This window comes from Hypanus sabinus, chromosome 19, assembly GCF_030144855.1.
Source record: "Hypanus sabinus isolate sHypSab1 chromosome 19, sHypSab1.hap1, whole genome shotgun sequence".
Lineage (NCBI taxonomy): Eukaryota > Metazoa > Chordata > Chondrichthyes > Myliobatiformes > Dasyatidae > Hypanus > Hypanus sabinus.
Window position 1 is genome coordinate 63,452,372 of NC_082724.1, and position 21,702 is coordinate 63,474,073.

Below are 21,702 nucleotides of genomic sequence, written 5' to 3' on the forward strand. Positions count from 1 at the left end.
GGCCACCTGGACGAGGTGGTGATAGCTTACCTTCCTGATGGTTCAAAGTACACATTGTTTCATATACAAAATTATTTAAAATATTATATAAAATTACTTTTAGGGTGTATGTATAGGGTGTATATGTAATATAAATGGATTTCATATTTAGATTTGGGTCCCATCCCCAAAGTACCTCTTTATATCAATGCAAATATTCCGAAATCTGAAGCACTTCTGGCCCCGAGCCTTTAGGGTGAGGAGTGTTCAACCTGTATTGCAAATGTGGTCTGACCAACACCTTCTAAAGCCTTGTATATAGTTAATCATTGGTTGTGAATTACATCAGAATCAAAATATGAGCATTACTGCTGTATATTTGTTGATCAGTAAATGTTCTTCCTGGTGACTCCATAATGTCTAACACATGAGGTTCTAAATCCTTTGGAATACCTTGCTTTTGTGACTCCAATATACTGCCTGTTTATCCCTCAACAGGTCACCTTTTTTTTAATCATCTCTTCCTTCGAATATTTCTTGAGTGAATTTTAGGAAGCTGTGGCTTTGAAGGATACTTTTATTAAGTATTAAGAAATTATTTAATACCTTATGTTTATGGATTTAGTGTAAAACATTAGGTACTCTTGTATACTATAATTAGTTTTCTTGTATACCATGTTACTGTATTCATTAGAGTTCAAAAGAATGAGGGGGATCACAATGAAATGTAGTGAGTATTGAAAGGCCTAGATAGAGTGAATGTGGAGAGGATGCTTCTATAGTAGGAGTCTAGGACCAGAGCAAAGCCTCAGAATACTAGGACATGCTTCTTCAACAGAGATGAGGGGGGTGTTTATTCAGCCAGAGGTTGGTGAATTGGTAGAGTTCATTACCACAGACAGATTTTAGTCTGTCATTGAGTATATTTAAAGTGGAGGTAGGCTTTTGATAAGTGAGGGCATCAAAAGTTAAGAGGTGAAGGGAGATGTTATGGGGAGAATGGGGTTGAGAGTAATAATAAATTAGTCATGAGGGAATGGCAGAGCAGATGGGCTGAATAACCTAATTCTGCTCCTATGTTTTGTGGTTAACTGGGCATAGGGAAAATAATTTTAGGATTGTGCAGTCAGCGTTCAGTTATGGAAAAATGATGCCATGTTTTATCTATTAGTATTGTTGGGGAAGCAATTGATTTTTTTTCAGAAGCTCTTGATTAAAATGCTATACGAAAATAATTATTGAAAACATTAGAGGGTGACGTGAATTCAGGATCAGTTATCGAGCAAAGCAACTGAATTCTATTTTTGGACTGGGGAACTATGATAGTGGAGTGCTCCAGGGATTGGGGTTGGAGCTAAAGCTGTTCATGATCTATATCAATAGTTGGGTTGAGCAAACTAAGTGGAAAGTGAGACAAGCAGAATGAGTGGACTGTAGAGGATTTCTGGTGAATAAAACAAAACTGAAAACTGGGTTAGTGGGTAGTGGATTAGCTACTGAATGAATGCAAGCATTTAAGGGTTATTGCTGAAATGAATATTACAGTATTCCATAACTTCAGATGATAGCCCAGAGTCATGAATGTTATAAAATAGTTTCAATTCAGTCTGAAACAATGAACTTAGCTGGCAAAAATAGGCAACTTGTTACTTTTCCTGAATTACTCATCTTAATGGATGGAATAAGGGAAGTCAGATCACCACTTAATATTTCTATCAGTGATGGTAGACCTATGGCACGTGTGCCCAAGATAGCATGTGCAAAAAAAAAATGTTGGCACGCACTGCGCAGTACTACCTCTTAATTCTTTAGAGGCCACCGATAATAAAAAGATACATACTGATTACTGCCAAATGAAGCAGCAGATGATTTTTTTTTACAACCAGAGAGCAATGAGATATTTTCACTGGAAATGTCTCATGCAGCTTGCCACCAGCTAGATTGTTGTGAGAGCACGGTGATGATCATTCTAGATCTAGTGTACATAGCAGTATTTGTATAGAAAATGGCTGGGCTAGTTAGCATTGACTTCGCTTTGCTAATATTTTTCAGTTTGTGAATGAACACTATATTCAGTGATAATGGTAAATACTGTATATAGTTTAGCAGGTAGTGTTACATTAGACAAACTGAATTTGGAAATGTTGCTGATTTGGATAATTTTGAAATGCAATTGATTGGTTTACAAAGTTGCTCAATTTGGAGGGAACTAGGAAATACTGAAAGAGATCAGTTGGTGACTGAATCAAAGCATTAAAAAAAATCCTGACACTTAACTGTCTGGAAAATCTGCAGTGGCGATATTAACAATATTTTCATTGCATATTAATATGAGTCAATGTTTTCCAGTGATGAACTTGGAGAAGTATATTTGTAGATATACAAATTTACTGATGAAACTAATGCTATGTGTGTAGTTCTCATTACAGCCAAGTACAAGCCATATATAAAATATTTGTCATTGTTACTGCAGTAACAGAAATCTCACTGACAGTAAAGCATGTTTAATTTCCTTGATCTTTTATGAATGCACTAAGCTTATAATTTCATTCATATTTCTTGTGTTATACAGTATGAGGCACAATAACAAAATGATTTTGAGAGTTTCCCACAGCTATCTTCACTATATGTACCTCTTCCCACCTGTCTCTGGTAAAAAAAAATACCATTCCCTTTCCTCAGTCCTTTGTCTTTGCTGCATTTATCACCAGCATGAGGCTTTCATTTCCAGGACATCAGAGGTGTCCTTCTTCAAATAATGGGATTTCCCTTCTTCCACCACTGATGCTGCCCTCACTGTTTCTCCATTTCCTGGACATGGACACTCACTCCATTTTCTTGCTGCCTTACCAGGAATAGAGTTCCTCTTGTCAATAGACAATAGGTGCAGAAGTAGACCATTCGGCCCTTCGAGCCTGCACCGCCATTCTGAGATCATGGCTGATCAATTCCTATCAATACCTGGTTCCTGCCTTGTCCTCATATCCCTTGATTCCCCTATCCATTAGATACCTGTCTAGCTCCTTGAAAGTATCCAGAGAATTGGCCTCCACTACCTTCCGAGGCAGTGCATTCCAGACACCCACAACTCTCTTGGGAGAAGAAGTTTTTCCTTAACTCTGTCCTAAATGACCAACCCCTTATTCTCAAACCATGCCCTCTGGTACTGGACTGTCCCAGCATCTGGAACATATTTCCTGCCTCTCTCTTGTCCAATCCCTTAATAATCTTATATGTTTCAATCAGATCCCCTTTCAATCTCCTTAATTCCAGCGTGTACAAGCCCAGTCTCTCTAACCTCTCTGCGTAAGACAGTCCAGACATCCCAGGAATTAACCTCGTGAATCTACGCTGCACTTCCTCTACAGCCAGGATGTCCTTCCTTAACCCTGGAGACCAAAACTGTACACAATACTCCAGGTGTGGTCTCACCAGGGCTCTGTACAAATGCAAAAGGATTTCCTTGCTCTTGTACTCAATTCCCTTTGTAATAAAGGCCAACATTCCATTAGCCTTCTTCACTGCCTGCTGCACTTGCTCATTCACCTTCAGTGACTGATGAACAAGGACTCCTAGATCTCTTTGTATTTCTCCCTTACCTAACTCTACACCGTTCAGATAATAATCTGCCTTCCTGTTCTTACTCCCAAAGTGGATAACCTCACACTTATTCACAGTAACCGCCATCTGCAAAGAATCTGCCCACTCACCCAGCCTATCCAAGTCACCCTGAATTCTCCTAACATCCCCATCACATGTCACACTGCCACCCAGCTTAGTATCATCAGCAAATTTGCTGATGTTATTTTCTATGCCTTCATCCAAATTGTTAACGTAAAAGGTAAATAGCTGTGGTCCCAATACCGAGCCCTGTGGCACCCCACTAGTCACCACCTGCCATTCCGAGAAACACCCATTCACCGCTACCCTTTGTTTTCTATCTGCCAACCAGTTTTCTATCCATGTCAATACCTTCCCCCCGATGCCCTGAGCTTTGATTTTACCCACCAATCTTTTATGTGGGACCTTATCAAATGCCTTCTGAAAATCAAGGTACACTACATCCATTGGATCTCCCCCATCTAACTTCCTGGTTACATCCTTGAAAAACTCCAACAGATTAGTCAAGCATGGTTTACCCTTGGTAAATCCATGCTGGCTCTGCCCAATCCTATCACTGCTTTCTAGTCTCACCTACCGTCTCAGAGCTTCCACATCCAACACATTATTCTCCACAACTTCTTCCATCTTCAATGGGACCCTACCACCAAACACATCTTCACCTTCCCGTCCACTCCACTTGTCACAGAGACCGTACTCTCTGTGATTCTGTTGGCCATTCAACCTTTCTAACTAATCTCTCTCCTGGCACTTGTACCTGCAAGTGGTAGAAGTACTCCACCTGCCCATTCACCTCTCTTCATGACCCCAAACCTTCCTTCCAAATGAGGCAGTACTTCACCTGTGAATCCGTTGGCTCTATCAATGCAATCTCCTCTATATTAGTGAGACCTGACGTAGACTGGGGGATCGTTTTGATGAGCACGTCCACTCAATCAGCAAAAAGCAGGATTTCCTGGTGCTCAACTGTTATAATCCCAAAACCCATTCCCATTTTGACATGTTGTCCATGCCACCCTCTTCTGCCATGATGAGGCCACTGTTATGTTGCAGGAGCAACCCCTCATTCTGTCTAGGTAGCCTTCAACCTGATGGCATGAACATTGATTTCTCCAACTTGTGGTACTCCTTCACTCTTCAGTTCCCCATTCTGGCTTCTTGCCTCTTCTCCCTACCTACCTTTTAAAGCTTGCAGAGGGATCTGGACCAGCTGGAAAAATGGGCTGAAAACATGGCAGATGGAGTTTAATACAGACAAGTGTGAGGTATTGCACTTCGGAAGGTCAAACCAAGGTAGAACGTACAAGATAAATGGTAGGGCACTGAGGAGTGCAATAGAACAGAGGGATCTGGGAATACAGGTACAAAATTCCCTAAAAGTGGCGTCACAGGTAGATAGGGTAGTAAAGAGAGCTTTTGGTACATTGGCCTTTATAAATTAAAGTATTGAGTACAGAAGTTGGAATTTTATGGTGAAGTTGTATAAGGCATTGGTGAGGCTGAATTTGGAGTATTGTGTGCAGTTTTGGTCACCGAATTACAGGAAGGTTATTAATAAGGTTGAAAGAGTGCAAAGAAGATTTACAAGAATGTTGCTGGGACTTGAGAAACTGAGTTACTGAGAAAGGTTGAATAGGTTAGGACTTTATTCCCTGGAGCGTAGAAGAGTGAGGGGAGATTTGATAGAGGTATATAAAATTATGATGGGTATAGATAGAGTGAATGCAAGCAGGCTTTTTCCATTGAGGCTAGGGGAGAAAAAAAACCAGAGAAGGGTGAAGGGGGAAAAGTTTAAAGGGAACATTGGGGGGGGGGGGGCTTCTTCACACAGAGAGTGGTGGGAGTGTGGAATGAGCTGCCAGATGAAGTGGTAAATGCGGGCTCACTTTTAACATTTAAGAAAAACTTGGACAGGTACATGGATGAGAGGTGTATGGAGGGATATGATCCAGGTGCAGGTCAGTGGGACTAGCCAGAAAAATGGTTCGACACAGCCAAGAAGGGCCAAAAGGCCTGTTTCTGTGCTGTAATGTTCTGTGGGAGCTCCCAACACAGAAGACTACCTTAGCAGGTTTGCAGGTGAAATGTTGGCTCACCTGGAAGGACTGTTTGGGGCCCTGAATGGAGGTGAAGGAGGAGGTGTATGGGCAGGTGTAGTACTTAACTGCTTATAGGGAAAAGTTCCCGGAGGGAGATCAGTAGGGAGGGATGAATGGACAAGAAACAGACAGGAGATTCTGTAGATGTGAACAGGACACCTGGATGGTATGTTGCCTCCCAGGGGCCAGGGTCAGGGATGTCTCAGATTGCGTCCATATTTTGGAGAGGGATGGGGAGCAGCCAGATATCTTGGTACATATTGGTACCATTGACATAGAAAAGAAAAACAATATGGTCCTGAAAAGAGAATTTGGAGAGCTAGGTAGAAAGCTGAGAAGCAGGACCTCCCAGTTAGTAATTTCTGGATTGCTACCCGTGCAATGCACCAGTGAGGGTAGAAACAGGATGATTTGGTGGATAAGAGCGTGGTTGAGAAGCTGGTGCAGGGGCAAGGCTTCAGGTTCTTGGATAATTGGGATCTCTTCTGGAGGTGGTATGACCTGTTCAAATGTGATGGGTTCCACCTGAACCCAAGGGGGAGCAACATTCTCGCGGGCAGGTTTGTTAGAGCTGTTGGGGAGGGTTTAAACTAATTTGGCAAGGGGGTAGAAACTGGAGTGAAGGGACTCAGGAAAGGACAGATGGTAAAAAAGTAGAGATAGCATACAGACAGATTGTCAGGAAGGGCAGGCAGGTGATGGGACTTAGTTGCAGCCAATAGGGATAATCAAGTCATTAGGGATGCAGAGTCAGAAAGGACAGCAAATATGGTACTCAATGTGTTGTATCTAAATGTGCATAGTGTAAGAAATAAGGTAGATGATCTTGTTGCAATATTACTGATTGCGAGGTATGATGATGTGGCCATCATTGAATCGTGGCTGAAGGATGGTTGTAGTTGGGAGCTGAATGTCTAAGGTTGCATGTTATATTGGAGGGATAGAAAGGTAGACAGAGGGGGTGGTGTGGCTCTCCTTGAAAAGAATGGCATCCAATTAGTAGAAAAATGTGACATAGGGTCAGAAGATGTTGAATCCTTGTGGGTTGAGTTAAGAAACTGCAAGGGTAAAAGGACATTGATGGCAGTTACATACAGGCCTCCCAACAGAGGCTGGGAGGTGGACCACAGGTTACAGCAGGAAATAGAAAAGGTGAGTAAAAAGGGCAATGTTATGGTAGTCATGGGAGATTTTAATGTGCAGGTCGATTGGGGAAAATCAGATTGGTAATGGATCTCTAGAGTGAGTTTGTTGAATGCCTAAGAGATGGCTTTTTAGAGCAGTTTGTCATTGAGCCTACTAGGGGATCAGCTATACTGGATTGCGTGTTATGTAATAAACCAGAGGCAATTACGGAGTTTAAAGTAAAAGAATCCTTGGGAACCAGTGATCACAATATGATTGTGTTCAATTTGAAATTTGATAGGGATCTGATGTAGCAGTATTTCAGTGGAATAAGGGAAGTTGGATTGGTATGAGAGAGGAGTTGGCCAAAGTAAATTGGAAGGAGCTGCTGGCAGGGGGGTCAGCAGAGCAGCAATGGCATGTGTTTCTGCGAAAAAAATTGACAAGGTGTAGGACATGTGTATTCCAAAAATGAAGAACTACTCAAATGGTAAAATAGTACAGCTGTGGCTGACAAGGGAAGTCAAAGCTATTGTAAAAGCAAAAGAAAGGGCATACAAGAAAGCAAAAATTAGTGGGAAGATAGAGGATTGGGAAGTTTTTAAAAACCTACAGAGAGCAATTTAAAAAATCATTGAAAGGGAAAAGATGAAATATGAAAGCAAGCTAGCAAATAATATCAAAGTGGATAGTAAAACTTTTTTCAAGTATCTTAAAAATAAGAGAAATGGGAGTGGATACAGGACCGCTAGCAAATGAGGCAGGAGAAATAATAACGGGACAAGGAGATGGCTGATGAACTAAATGAGTATTTTGCATCAGTCTTCACTGTTGAAGACACCAGCAGTATGCCTGATGTAGTGTGTGAAGGAAGAGAAGTGGGTTTAGTTACTGTTACAAGAGAGAAGTGCTCAAAATGCTGAAAGACCTAAAAGCACATAAGTCACTCAGATCAGACGAGCTGCACCCTAGGGTTCTGAAAGAGATAGCGCTAGAGATTGTGGAGGGATTAGGCATGATTTTTCAAAAATCATTGGATTCTGGCATGGTGCTAGAGGACTGGTAAATTGCAAATGTTACTCCACTCTTAAGAAAGGAGGAAGGCAGCAGGAAGGAAATTATAGACCATTTACCCTGACCTCACTGGTTGGGAAGATGTTGCTAAGGATGAGGTGGTGGAGTACTTGGTGACACAGGACAAGATAGTACAAGGTCAGCATGCTTTCCTTCAGGGAAAATCCTGCCTGACGAACCTGTTAGAAGTCTTTGAGGAGATTACGAGTAGGATAGATAAAGGAAGCTGTAGATGTTATATATTTGGACTTCCAGAAGGCCTTTGACAAGGTGCCGCACATAATGCTGCTTACCAAGTTAAGAGGCCATGCATGGTATTACAGGAAAGTTACTAACAGTGAGAGGGAATAAAAAGAACCTTTCTCTGGTTGGCTGCCAGTGATTAGTGGTGTTCCACAGGGGTCGGTGTTGGGACCACTTCTTTTTATGATGTATCTAAATGATTTAGATGATGGAATAGATGGCTTTGTTGCCGAGTTTGCAGATGATACGAAGATTGGTGGAGGGACAGGTAGTGTTGAGGAAACAGGTAGGATGTAGAAGTACTTGGACAGATTAGGAGAATGGGCGAGAAAGTGGCAAATGAAATTCAGTGTTGGAAAATGAATGGTCATGCACTTTGGTAGAAGTAAGTAGGCAGACTATTTTCTAAAAGAAGAGAAAATGCAGTAATTTGAGATGCAGAGGGATTTGGCAGTCCTTGTGCAGAACACCGTGAAGGTTAACTTGCAGGTTGAGTTGGTGGTGGAGAAGGCAAATGCCATATTAGCGTTCATTTCAAGCGGTCTAGAATACAAGAGCAAGGATGTGATGCTGAGGCTTTATAAGGCACTGGTGAGGCCTCACCTTGAGTATTGTGAACACTTTTGGGCCCCTCATCTTAGAAAAGATGTGCTAGCATTGGAGAGGGCCCAGAGGAGGTTCACAAGAATGATTCCAGGAATGAAAGGATTATCATACGAGGACCATTATGGATCTGGGACTGTACTTGTTGGAATTCAGAAGGTTGAGGGGAGATCTCATTGAAACCTTTCGAATTTTGAAAACCCTAAACAGGGTAGATGTGGAAAGGATGTTTCCCATGGTGGGAGAGTCTAGCACAAGAGGGTACAATCTCAGGATAGAGGAGTGTCCTTTCAAAACAGAGGCGGAAAAATTTCGTTAGGGTGGTAAATTTGTGCAATTTGTTACCAAATGCAGATGTGGAGGCCATTAAATTTATGTAATTTAATACATAAATTAATGTATTTAATATACATTAAATAAATTTAATGTATTTGGATTAAATACATCCAAATCATTGGGTGTATTTAAGGCAGAGATTGATAGGTTCTTGATTTGACATAGCATCAAAGGTTGCGGTGAGAAGGCCAGGAACTGGGGTTAAGGGGGAGATAGAAAAAAGCATCAGCTATGATTGAATGGCAGAGCAGACTCAATGGGTCAGAGATCCTAATTCTGCTTCTATGTCTTATGGAATTGCTGAGAACACAATCACTGCTGAAAGCAGAGGTGGTGGTGGGGGGGTGGGTAAAGATGTGTTCAGTGGTAGGAGCCCTTTGAAGATGGTGGAAGTTGTGGAGGATAATGTGTTGGATGTGGAGGCTGATGAGGTGGTAGGTAACGACAAGAGGGACTGTCGCAATCAAGGTGGAGGGAAGATGGGGTGAGCGCATATGTACAGGAAATGGAGGTGGTGTGGATGAGGGCAGCATCTATAGTAGAGGGAGAAAAACTCCTTTCTTTAAAAAAGGACTTCTTTGACATCCTGGAATAGAAAGCTGTGTCCTGGGAACAAATGTGGCAGAGGTGAAGAAACTGAGAAAAGGGAGTAGCATTTTACAGGAGATGGGGAGATAGAGTTATGGTTGAGATAACTGTGGGAATTAGTGGGTATATATAATGTTAGTTGACAGCTTGTTTCCAGAGATGGAAATGGGGATTGAGAAAGAGGAGGGAGGTGTCAGAGATGGACCAAGTGAATTTAAGGGCAGGGTGGAAGTTAGAGGCAAAGTTGATGAGATTGACAAGCTCAGCATCGGTGCATGAAGCAGTGCTAATGCAGTTGTTAATCTAGTGGAAGAAAAGTTGGGGAGTATAATCAGGGAAGGCTTTGAATATGGACTGTTAGGTAATGAAGAAGTAGGCATAGCTGGACCCATGCAAGTGCCCATGGCTTCCCCTCAAGTTTGGTGAATGTGAGAGGAGGAGAGGAATGCTGGTTGACAGTTGATGTCAGCAATTTGAGATGAAAAGATCCAGAGCAAGCTGAGCTATGGGCGAAGAGTGACAAAGATGAAGGACAGAATGTTCTGCCTCACGGGAAGGTCCAAGGTATATACATGTTATTAAGACTTTTGCACAGTACTGTACATCTTTGAAATATTTGTGGTAACTGGAAGAAACCCACGTGATCATGGGGAGAATGTACAAACTTGTTACAGGTGGTGAAAATTGAATCTAGGTCACTGGTGCTGTAATGTGTGATGCTAATTGCTGTGCTATCTCCACTAAGAGCCCCTGAGCTCTTGCTATAGCATTTTTAAAAGCCTTCCACTTGCTAGATGCCCCTTTTCCTGCAAGCACTTACCTAATCGACCTCCTGCAAGTTCCCAGCTAATGAATCTTACTCAGCCCTGGCTCAGTTTAAGACTTCAATTCATGGATAAGTCCTCTGTAACAAGCTCAATTGTAGTGTGTACAAATAAGTACATAGGAGACACCAAGGAACAAAGTATTTCTTCATTTGTGTATGACTGAGATTATCTAGAACACTGTAGATCAGAGATGAATTAATCATATGACATGTGAAATAATCCTTAAACAGCCTTAAAGCAATAATTATTGTTCAGATCAATATTATGCTTTCTAGGGCAATGCTTTCTTTAAATCACAAAGTGGTTTGAACAAGTGTACCAGCAGTCCCCAGGTTACGTACGAGTTCTGTTCCTAAGTCCGTCTTTAAGTCGGATTTGTATGTAAGTCGGAACAAGTACATCCGGTATTATTTAGCGTCAGTTCGTCAAACATTTATCTTAGTATATAGTATATATTTTACCTTTCTATGTATGTAAAACACTTAAGAAATGTATGTATTCCAATAATTAAACCACTGTATTGCTTAGTAATAATTGTAGCTTTCATCGGGGCAGGGTGTTTCACATGCTCCATTATTCTCACTTTGTCTGTTATCCTTTAAAATTGTTCCGATCATTGACCGACTGTTGCCTAATGCTTTTCCAATGACCGATGGTGTTTCACCTCTTTCCAAATGCTTTATTATTTCTACTTTATTTTCAATCGTGATTGCTTCCCGTCAACGGAACAGAAACACTATGGGCGGTGGGTCCTGAGCTGCGCCGGCTCCCGAGGTCCGCTGGGTCCTAAGGACCACCGCAGTGAGACAGGTTAAATGGGACAAGTGGGGACTGCTAGGTTTGGGTATTTGATCCTGTACAATATTTCGCATGGGTATTTAAACTGGAGGTGGCAGTGTTTTTTTTACGAGGTCGAGTTACGAGCTCGACATCGACCCGGGACTGATGGTTGATGGTGTGGGAGTCACTGGATAGACATCAACCCGGCACGGGAGTGGACTGTCACTGGATTGAGCCTCCGTTCTCAAGCCCAGCGCTGATCTGACTGTGCCACCATCGGACCAGAATGGGGTGGGGTGGGGGGGGGGGGTTCAGGGTGAATCTTACTAAGAAAAATTTAAGCCAAATACAAAGTTAAACATTCAATACAGTGTCAACGACAACGACTTAAAATGGCGAATGGCGTCGCGATCTGACTTAAAATGACGGACGGCGTTCTCCTTTCTCGGTTCGTAAGTACAAGTTGTCCGTAAGTCGGGCATTCGTAACTCGGGGACTACCTGTAATTCTGTTCTTATTTCTGTTTACCAGGTGTCCAGAAGGGTATAGGTCCTTGTATATGAGAATTTAAAAAAAAATTAGGAATTCTGCAGCACCAGGATTGAACCAATTGTGGGTCACATTACAAGAGCAACATGGTTTCTTGCTATTCGAATTTATTGCAGCATTTGTACCCCTGTGACCCATACTACTATACTGAAGGTCGTGATATTTGTCCCAACTTTGCCTGTATACTACCCTTACATGAACCTCCTTCACTATTTGGAAATTTCAGATATAGTAGTAGCATAGTTACAATGCTGTGATCTTGAACAGCCATGTAGTTTCCTATAGTCTTCCTGACCCTTTCTAGATCCTAAACTTACACATTCAATAATTTTCATTAGCACTGCTTTACATAATTTTACAACTTTGCCATTACTTCATTTAACTGGACAAGTTGCTTTGCCACCATCATATAAGTAAATGTATTTTGACTAACACTGAAGCACTTGCCTCATGGAGCATCTCAAATTATAATAATGTTAGTTGCCTGGAGAAACATCTTCATTATTTTGATATAAGAATTGAGGGGATTTCTGTACATTGTTTAGCTTAGATTTTCAGCATTCCCTTTCTGGACAGTCCACCATTTTTGTACTATGTACCGGCCTGTTAGTTAGAGGAGACTGGTGTTTTACTGGCATTTGAATTAGGGTGCAATATCTTTTTTCCCTTTTGAGTGTGCTGGTTAATTTGGTGCACTGTAGCTCTAGTTTCCTAGACTCAACTCCAGACCTAGAAAAACCTTGTCATTATTCAAAGTACAAGGTATGTGTACTATATACAACTTTGAGATTAGTTTCTTTACAGGCAACGCAAGACAAAGAAACCCAGTAGAACTCATGAAAAAAGATTGTCAAACACCCAATATGCAGAAAAAACGTACTTCTATTGTTTGCACTAAGTAAATAATATCCAGAACTGAAGTTCACAAATGTGAGTCCACAACCACGAAGCCAATCACAGCTGATCCAGGAGCCTGTTAGTTGTAGGCTAGTCTCAGTTCAGCGCAGAGACAAGTAAGCCTCGTGGGGCAGCGAGCTGAAAACTGGCCTATCCTTCACCTCCAGCCCTGATGTCCTGACCTTTTCAATCTGGCCTGATGCTTAAATCACTCTCAGACCCGGGCCCTGCAGCATCGGTTCTGCGGCTTCAAATGACGTCCAAATCCACTCCAGCAATGGCCAAGTACTGGCTCATTCCATGCTTTTGGGCCCCACCACCATGATTCAGTCAATACATGATATATTGCAACCATCCTGCACGTTTGAGGCTTCAGTTCACACCACAAAACTGACAGGTTGTACAGGTTCAGAAGCTCAACTCCAAAAGGGAAGTTGCAGGATGTTGATTGCAGTGATCGCTTTCAAGAAAACATGTGAGTAATAAAGTAGTGAATGGCTGTTTTTGCTGCCAGCAAGTTATCCCTGTGATTCATCAGCACCATCTTAAACCAGAGGATGTGATTTTCCTGTTGTTGTTGTGACCAGGGTGAGGTTGGTGGTGGTATCAAAGTGAAGCAGTTGCTGCTGCTGCTTAGCTCCTGTGACCAGGTTTTGATTTTTTGAACTTGCTGCTGCCACATGGAGCTTGAATGTTCTCTCTGACTTCTAACTTCCTTCTAATTTCCAAAGGTGTGCTGCTAGACTATAAATTGTAAACTGAATGACCTCTAGGATGTGCAGCATATGTGGATGACAGGAGGATCAGTGGAGAGATGGTGGGTATCTGAGAGAGAATTTGTACAGAAGTGAGGGAAGGCTCAGTGAATGGTTGTCTTTTCTGAGGTTTAAAAAAGATAAGAAATCTGAAAATTTGTTTTCTGTAAATTGGTAGGATCCAGCAACATCCGTTTGTCGAGCACAAAAGAGTATATAGGAGATGTATACTCAAAATGATGTTTCCTTTTATTTGAGGATGACTTGGATTGCTTCACTGGAATGTTCTAGAAACATTGTAGATTGGAGACCAATTAGTCATGACATAAATCTAAAACTAATAATTACTTGTGCATTCTTGGCCAATGTTTTCTATAAACATAGAATTATGCATTTGTTCTAAACATTCATCCTACATGTATAATTGCGAAGAAAGCACAATAACGCTTCAACTTCCTCAGGAGTCTGCGGAAGTTCAGCATGTCATCACAAACCTTGCCCACTTCTGTAGATATGGTGGAAAATGTGCTTATTGGCTGCGTTACAGCCTGGTATGGGAACGCCAATGCCTTTCGTAGGATATTTCACCCAAAGGTATTGGATTTGGCTCAGTACATCACAGGTAAAACGCTCCCAACCATTGAGCATATCTACATGAAACATTGCTGTAGAAAAGCAGTATCCACCATCAAAGATTCTCATCAACCAGGCCATACTCTTTTCTCACTGCTCCATCAGGCAGAAGGTACAGGTGCCTCATGACTTGTACCACCAGGTTCAGGAACAGTTACTATCCCTCAACCATCAAGCCCTTGAACAAAAGGGGTAACTTCATTAATTTAGGATTCTTTTATTTTGTTATTTCATGCTCATTATTTATTGCTATTTATTTATTATTTCCACAGTTTCTTTACTGTTTAGTTCTTGAGGTTTACAGATTCTGTTTAGAGTTACTGTTCTACAGACTTAGTATGCCCACAGAAAAAGAATCTCAGGGTTGTATGTGATTACTTGTATATGCTCTGATAATAAATCTTTCTTTGAACATTTTCTATATTACTCACAGCCATATTTTATTGTAGAACTTATTCTGGATAATACGTATAACAGAACCCAGGGACAATTTTTCTCTTGGCTATTAAGTAATTTTGAGCGCATAATACAACAGCATAAGAACTGATTACTATTGACTCATTCAAATTGTATTAACAGAAAGAAACCATGACTTTGACAAGACAGCTGTGTTAACTGGCTATTAGGGCTTGACTGATAAACTGAATTATGTCACTTGGCATCAGCTTTCAAACTCTTATTCATTATATTGCACCCATGTATGGAAAGCAAAACCAGCAGTTATTGTATAATGACAGAACCTAACTAATAACTATGTAAGTAAACAAAGAGGTAATGAACTGTACATCAGTTTAGATTAGTACACTGGTTAGCACTCTTTGAAATGTGGTAAATAGTTAGACTAATCAATTTAGAATTGAAATAGAAACAGGAAATGCTGAAAATACTCAGCATTGGATTGAATTTGTAGCTGATTCTTAATTACCCATCCTCTGTATTGAGGGTGACATTGTAGTATTATTTGACCAATTATGGCATCAAAGAACCTTGGTAAAACCATATAGACAAGTGGGGAGAAGGACTTCTCTGGCTAACGAAAATAGAGTTTTGGTTGTCAGAGCTTAATCAGGGATGAGATGCTGTAAAACTTCCTCATGGCAGTGATCTAGGTCTAACCATTTTCAGCTGCATCATCAATAACCTTCCATTCAGTACAGTACATGAATTCAGAATGTTGCTGGTGATTGTACAGTTTTGCACCACAGGGGTTACTTTCAAAGACTGAGCTGAGAAAATGATCGACTCTTGCAACATCCAAGTAGTTATTGATCACAAGAAGAATTTTCTCATAAGGTTTAAGTAATGTTCTACTTTCATGAATTCTGTTTTGCTTGATATCTTTAGCAGTCAGCACTGTCCTATGGAATGTCTCTTGTGGGAAGGGAACAATTCACTCCCTTGGTTCTGATACCTGATTTATACACAATCAACTGCAGTTGAGTATCATTTACAAACCATGACAATAATAGATAATAGAAAATGCTAATCTGTTTTCTTAAGATATGATTTTGTTGTTCACGTCAGTCCAGGAGCACATTCAAGTGTACAACAATAGGTGGGGAGATTTTGCTGTCAACTTCTGCATTCATTGTAGTCCCAACTTTGTGATCAGTTACTTGAGAGCCAAGAATCCCAAGGTTAAGGATGACTCTGTGGAAAGACCATTGCAGGATGTTTCTTAGCAATGGTACAAAATTAATCTTGTGTCTTGGGCAGAGCATGAGCTGGAAGGCAGGGTCTCTGCTATTAGGGAATTTTTAATCAAAATGAGTCCTCTGAATAGCAAGCACCATCATTGACTCTTCCCACTCTTCTACACCTGCAGAAGATGCACCCAGCTGCAGGAAAAGCTTGCCCCTCCCATCAGTGTTCGCTCTGTGGAGCCAGCACAAGGCAAGCTGAATTGCCTTCATCGGCAGAACCAGTGTGAGATGAGGAACTGCTGCATACATATCATTGCAGAAACGTGGCTCCAGGACAATATCCCATGCACCGTCAGTCTTTAGGCTATGCCTCTCAGGGTTGTGCTGATATTTTTTGACTATGTACTGTGCTTTGCATACTAGCCCCGGAGGAATGCTGTTTCATTTAGCTGGAAATGTGTATAGTTGAATGACAATTGAATTTCAATTTGAACTTTGATCAGCAACTGAACCTCGACCATGTCTACATGCTTTTATGTATTAAGTTGCTGCCACATGATTGGCTGACTAGATATTTGCATTAATGAACAGGTGTAACCAATAAAGTGTCCACTGAATGTAAGTTACCATGTATTACCCTAAGATTAATTTTCTTGGCATTTACAGGGAAAATTGAAATACAGTAGAGGTTTAGTATGTACATGTTCAAACAGACAAAGACTGACAGACACCAATATGCAGCAGAGGACAAATTGTGCAGATGAAAATTATACTGAGAACATCAGTAGAAGAATCCTTGAAAGTGTATCTGTAGGTCATAGACTTGGTTCAGAGTAGTGGTATGTGAAGTTATCCACACCTGTTCAGGAGCCTGATGGTTGTACCGTAATAACTGTTGCTGAACTTGGTGTGGGACGCAAGACTTCTGTACTTCGTGTCTAATGGCAGTAGCAAGTAAAGGGGGTGTCCTTGATGGATGCTGTGTTTTTGTGGGAGTGTTCCATGTAAATGTACTCAATGGTGGGGAGTGCTTTGCCTATCTTGGAATGGGCTGTATTCACCACTTTTTGTAGCCTTTTCAGTTCCTGGGCATTTATGTTTTCACACTAAGCCAAGTTAGGATACTTGCTATTGTGTATCTGTAGAAGTTCGGCAAAGTTTTTGGTGACATTGATAAGGTATGTAAAAGGTTAACATGGTCATTAAACATTGCAGCCTGTTTTTTCTGCAAGAAGCCTTGATAATCTGCAGATGTGCTAATTTTACTATTCAATGCCCAGCAATATTTCTTCAAGTTAGCCAGCCAGTGTTTCAGGATACTTGTCTCCTTGTGCAGTCATGCACATAGATAAGACCACTCCAGCCTGTTTTGTATACGTGGCCATTATACCTATTCTGTAATTTGTCACTCGGTACTGTGAAGCACATAGATAAGTCTGGCTCCAGCTTGGTATGTGTGGGGATTTCTGAATGACTATATCCATTCTATGAGGGAAACTGTCTGTTAGTTGGTGGACCGAGCAGGAACAGTCACTGTTCCTGTTTGAGTGACTTACTGAAGTGCCCCGGAAGCTTTGAATAAAGAGTTTGTACTTGTATGGTTTCTGAGTGACTTTATCCAGATTTGACTTGCACAACATGCTGAATCTATGCAAAGTTTAAAGAAAGTAAAGGTGCTGTTGTCAAACCACAAATGAGCAAATCTGCAGATGCTGGAAATCTGAGCAACACACAAAATGCTGGAGGAACTCAGCAGGCCAGGCAGCATCTATGGGAGAAAAAGTACAGTTGATGTTTCGGGCCGAAACCCTTTGGCAGACCTGCTGGAAAGTCGATCGTACTCTTTCCTGCTGCGCGCCCCCCCCCCCCCCCCCATAGATGCTGCCTGGCCTGCTGAGTTCCTCCAGCATTTTGTGTGTTAAAGGTGCTGTCATGCCTTTGTGACAACTCTTGTGTGTTGGCCCCTAGACATGTTGGAAGATAATTTAAAGGCACTGACCCTTTTCACCTCTATTCTCCTGATGAGGACTGGCTCATGGACCTCTGGTTTCTTCCTCCTGTAGTTAATAATTAGCTCTTTGGTTTTGCTGACTTTTGTGCCAACAACCTCTCATTCAATCAAACAGCTTTTCAGTCTCACTCAGATGTGTTGATTCATCACCCACCTTTGAGACAGCCAACAACAGTGTTGTCATCTGCAAATCTAAAAAAAACACATTGTAGCTGTACTTAGCCACACAGTCATGAGTATAAAGTGAGTAGAGCAGGGGGCTAAGCACACAGCCCAGTTGTCCACCAGTGCTGATGGAGATAATGGAGGAAAGTTGTTACCAATCTATACTAACTGTGGCCTGTCAGTGAGGAAATAAAGAATCCAGTTGCATAGGCACCTAGGCCCAGGTCTTGGAGCTTAGTAATGAGTTTTGAAGAAGCTGAGTGTTGAATGCTGACCCATTGTCAATGAAGAGGGTCCTGATTTTTGCATCTTCATTTTACTTGGCTCTGGAATAGCTGGACAGGGCCAATGAAATAGCATCTGCTCTTGAACTGTTACCCCTCAGTCAGGAGTTAATGTGCTTAATGACCTACCTCTCAAAGCACTTCATCATGCTGGATAAAAGTGCTACTGGATGATAGTCATTGAGGCATGTTACCACGTTATTCTTGGGCACTGTTACAATTGATAGCTGCTTGAAGAAGGTGGATACTTCAGACTGCCAAAGGGAGAGGTTGAAGATGTTCGTAACAACTGCAGCCAGTTGATTAGCACAAGTCTCCAATGCTTGGCTATGTACACCATCTGGGTCAGTTGTCTGCTGTGGATTCACCCTCTTGAAAGATGTTTTCACATTGGTCTCAGATTGAGATCACAGGGTTGTTTCAGGCTGTGGGGTTCATGAAAATGTCTTTGTGTTTGTCAATCACATATTGCACCATCAGCAGTATTTTACTGTTAAGTAGTCCATCAGAGTGATTACTTTTTCCCCTGCACTTCTTAAGGTCTTTTTAAATGCTGCTAACTCTGGTATTTTCAGTTGAACTGGACTTCTAAGCTCATCAAATTGACCTCTTTCACATTCATAATATCACAAAAATTGGCAATTAGACTGAAAATCTCAGGAAAAACCACGTTGGAGTTCCAACATCAATGCCCTAGAATTAAAACAATGACAGTAATTATAATTTCCATTGGAGACAAGTGGTGTAGTGGAGTTCATTAGCATTATTCTGTTAGAAAATATATGAGCAGAAATGCTTAATGGGCTGTCAGTCTGGTTCTGACTATTATAAGGAATTTCTGTGAAATAAATGCCAACAGCTTGGTTGTTTTTTAAAACAAGCATAAAAGTTTTCCTATGATGAATGGTAGAATAATGTTTGAAAATATAGAAACATAGAAAAGCTACAGCACAATACAGGCCCTTCAGTCCACAATGCTGTGCTGAACATGTACTTACTTTAGAAATTACCTAGGTTTACCCATAGCCCTCTTTTTATGAGCTCCATGTACCTATCCAGGAGTCTCTTAAAAGACCCTATCATATCTGCCTCCACCACCATTGCCGGCAGCCCATTTCACACACTCACCACTCTCTATGTTTATATATAAAAAAATTTATATAAAAAAAACTTACCCCTGACATCCTTGGATTGCACTATGTGATAAGGTATTGATCTCTGTACCTACTTCTAAGTACCTTAAAACTATGCCCTCTCGTGTTAGCCATTTCAGCTCTGGGGGAAAAAGCCTCTGACTATCCACAGGATCAATGCCTCTCATCATCTAATACACCTCTATCAGGTCACCTCTCATCCCTCACCGCTCCAAGGAGAAAGGGCCAGGCTCACTCAACCTATTCTCATAAGGCATGCTCCCCAGCCTAGGCAACATCCTTGTAAATCTCCTTTGCACCCTTTCTGTGGTTTTCACATCTTTCAGCATTACCTCTCAGCTCTTAAACTCAATCCCGTGGTTGATTAAGGCCAATGCATCGTAGGCTTTCTTAATTACAGAGTCAACTTTCACAGCAGCTTTGAGTGTCCTATGGAATGTTGTCCACCTTTCTGTATATGAATTCTAAATGATAACAGAATAAAAAACCTACCATTTTGTTTAAATAGTTAACAACTTGAAGCTTTTTAAATAATTCTACATTTGGTTAAAGCCCCCACTTCCTATTTATTGTTCCTAAAAGACTGGGCAGTGATCTACCCTTGAAGTATTGTCTCCTAACCTTTGCCCAATTACAACTATTGCTCATTTTCTCACATCTGTAAAATATTGTAGATTTTTGTTTTGCTTTATCTGTGCAGAACTTAAATATTTATAGGATGCCTTTTGTATATTATTTGATCTTGTAGTTTGTATGAATGTTTGCCATTATAAGTTTATGTGCGATTTTACAAAGAATGCAGTCTGGGTAAGTTTGTCAAGTTGTAATCATTACTTTCATTGTTTTTCTTTTGCATCTCTTCATTTCATACCACAGAAAGCCTGTTCTACAAATTCAAAATGTCACTTTCTGAATTGTTATGGACCAATGGGTCTAACAAATTGATTGTACAACACTAAATTTATCACTCCAATTGATTTTTTTCCCTGATGTAGAACATGATTACAAAGCTTTTACAGATTTAGTTATACCACCCATGTAAAAATCACGTTAAATATGGTTAGATGAAGAGGCTCAAGGCTTGTATAGACCAGCTGGGTCAAGTGATTTGTTTTAACTTTGTTTTGTGAGCTGATTTGTAAGTTAGTCTTTGTGATTTTTTTTTTTACTTTATGTCCAGATCAGTCTTTGGTTTTAATGAAGCTTCCCAGCTTTTCAAAATAGTTGTGATCTCTCAAATGGTGAAGTTCATGCCATCCATATTTTGTTGAGCTTTTTGTGGTAGAGTCAATATGTGCCATCTTATGTGCATACTCTGCATTAGAGATCTTTAGTCTTCCTGATAAATGCATTTCATGGTCTTGTGCAAGGTCTCTTCTTGAAATGACAACTATACTATTGACTCCACAAATGCTGCTTGACCCTTGAGTTCTTCCAGCAGTATGTTTCTTCTCCAGATTCCAACATCTGCAGTTTCTTGTGTCTCCAATGCATTACATAGAATTTCTGTGGTCTTATCTCATTATACTGAATATGTATTTATATTATTACAGTGTATAATAAAGGTGTCTCCCTTCAAATGTTAAATAGTTTTATAGCTGTGTAAAAAAATAAATTAAAAAAAAATCTTTCAATCTATACAAAATGAAAAGACCTCAGCACGTTCAGGTACCATCTATGGAGAGGAATAAACAGTGGACATTTCAGCCCATGACACTTCATCAGGAATGGAAGGAAGGAAGGAGACAGAAGCCAGAATAAAATGTGGGGAGGATAAAGAGTACATTGTAGCAGATGATAGGTGGGATCCAGGTGAGTTGGAGGGTAGGTGAGTGATGAACTAAGAAGCTGGGAGAGGAAAGGTTGAATAGATAAAGGGCTAAGTGAAGAAGAATCTGATAGGAGAGGACAGTGGACCATGGAAGAAAGGGAAGTGGGAATGGAACTAGAGGGAGTTGATAGGGAGGTGAGGAGAAGGGAAGGGGTAAGAGGGTAACCAGAATAGGGAGTAGAAGAAAAGGGGGGGAATGGGAAAAATTGCCAGAAGTTAGAGAAACCGATGTTCATGTCTTCAGGTTGGAGGCTTCCCAGATAAAATGATGTGTTGATCTTCCAAAGGCAACACGAGTGAATCTGCAGATGCTGGAAATAAATAAAAACACAAAATGCTGGCTGAACTCAGCAGGCCAGACAGCATCTATGGGAGGAGGTAGTGACGATGTTTCGGGCCGAAACCCTTCATCAGGAGACAACCCTTCATCAACCCTGCTGATGAAGGGTTTCGGCCCGAAATGTCGTCACTACCTCCTCCCATGGATGCTGTCTGGCCTGCTGAG

The 21,702-nt window shown here is 41.0% G+C and overlaps 1 protein-coding gene across 1 annotated transcript in view; it reads left to right on the forward strand.

Annotated features, from left to right (window-relative positions):
* Window positions 1-21,702, forward strand: part of dock3 (dedicator of cytokinesis 3) — a 964,109-nt gene that overhangs the window by 25,115 nt on the left and 917,292 nt on the right. The gene's annotated exons all lie outside the window — the stretch shown is intronic.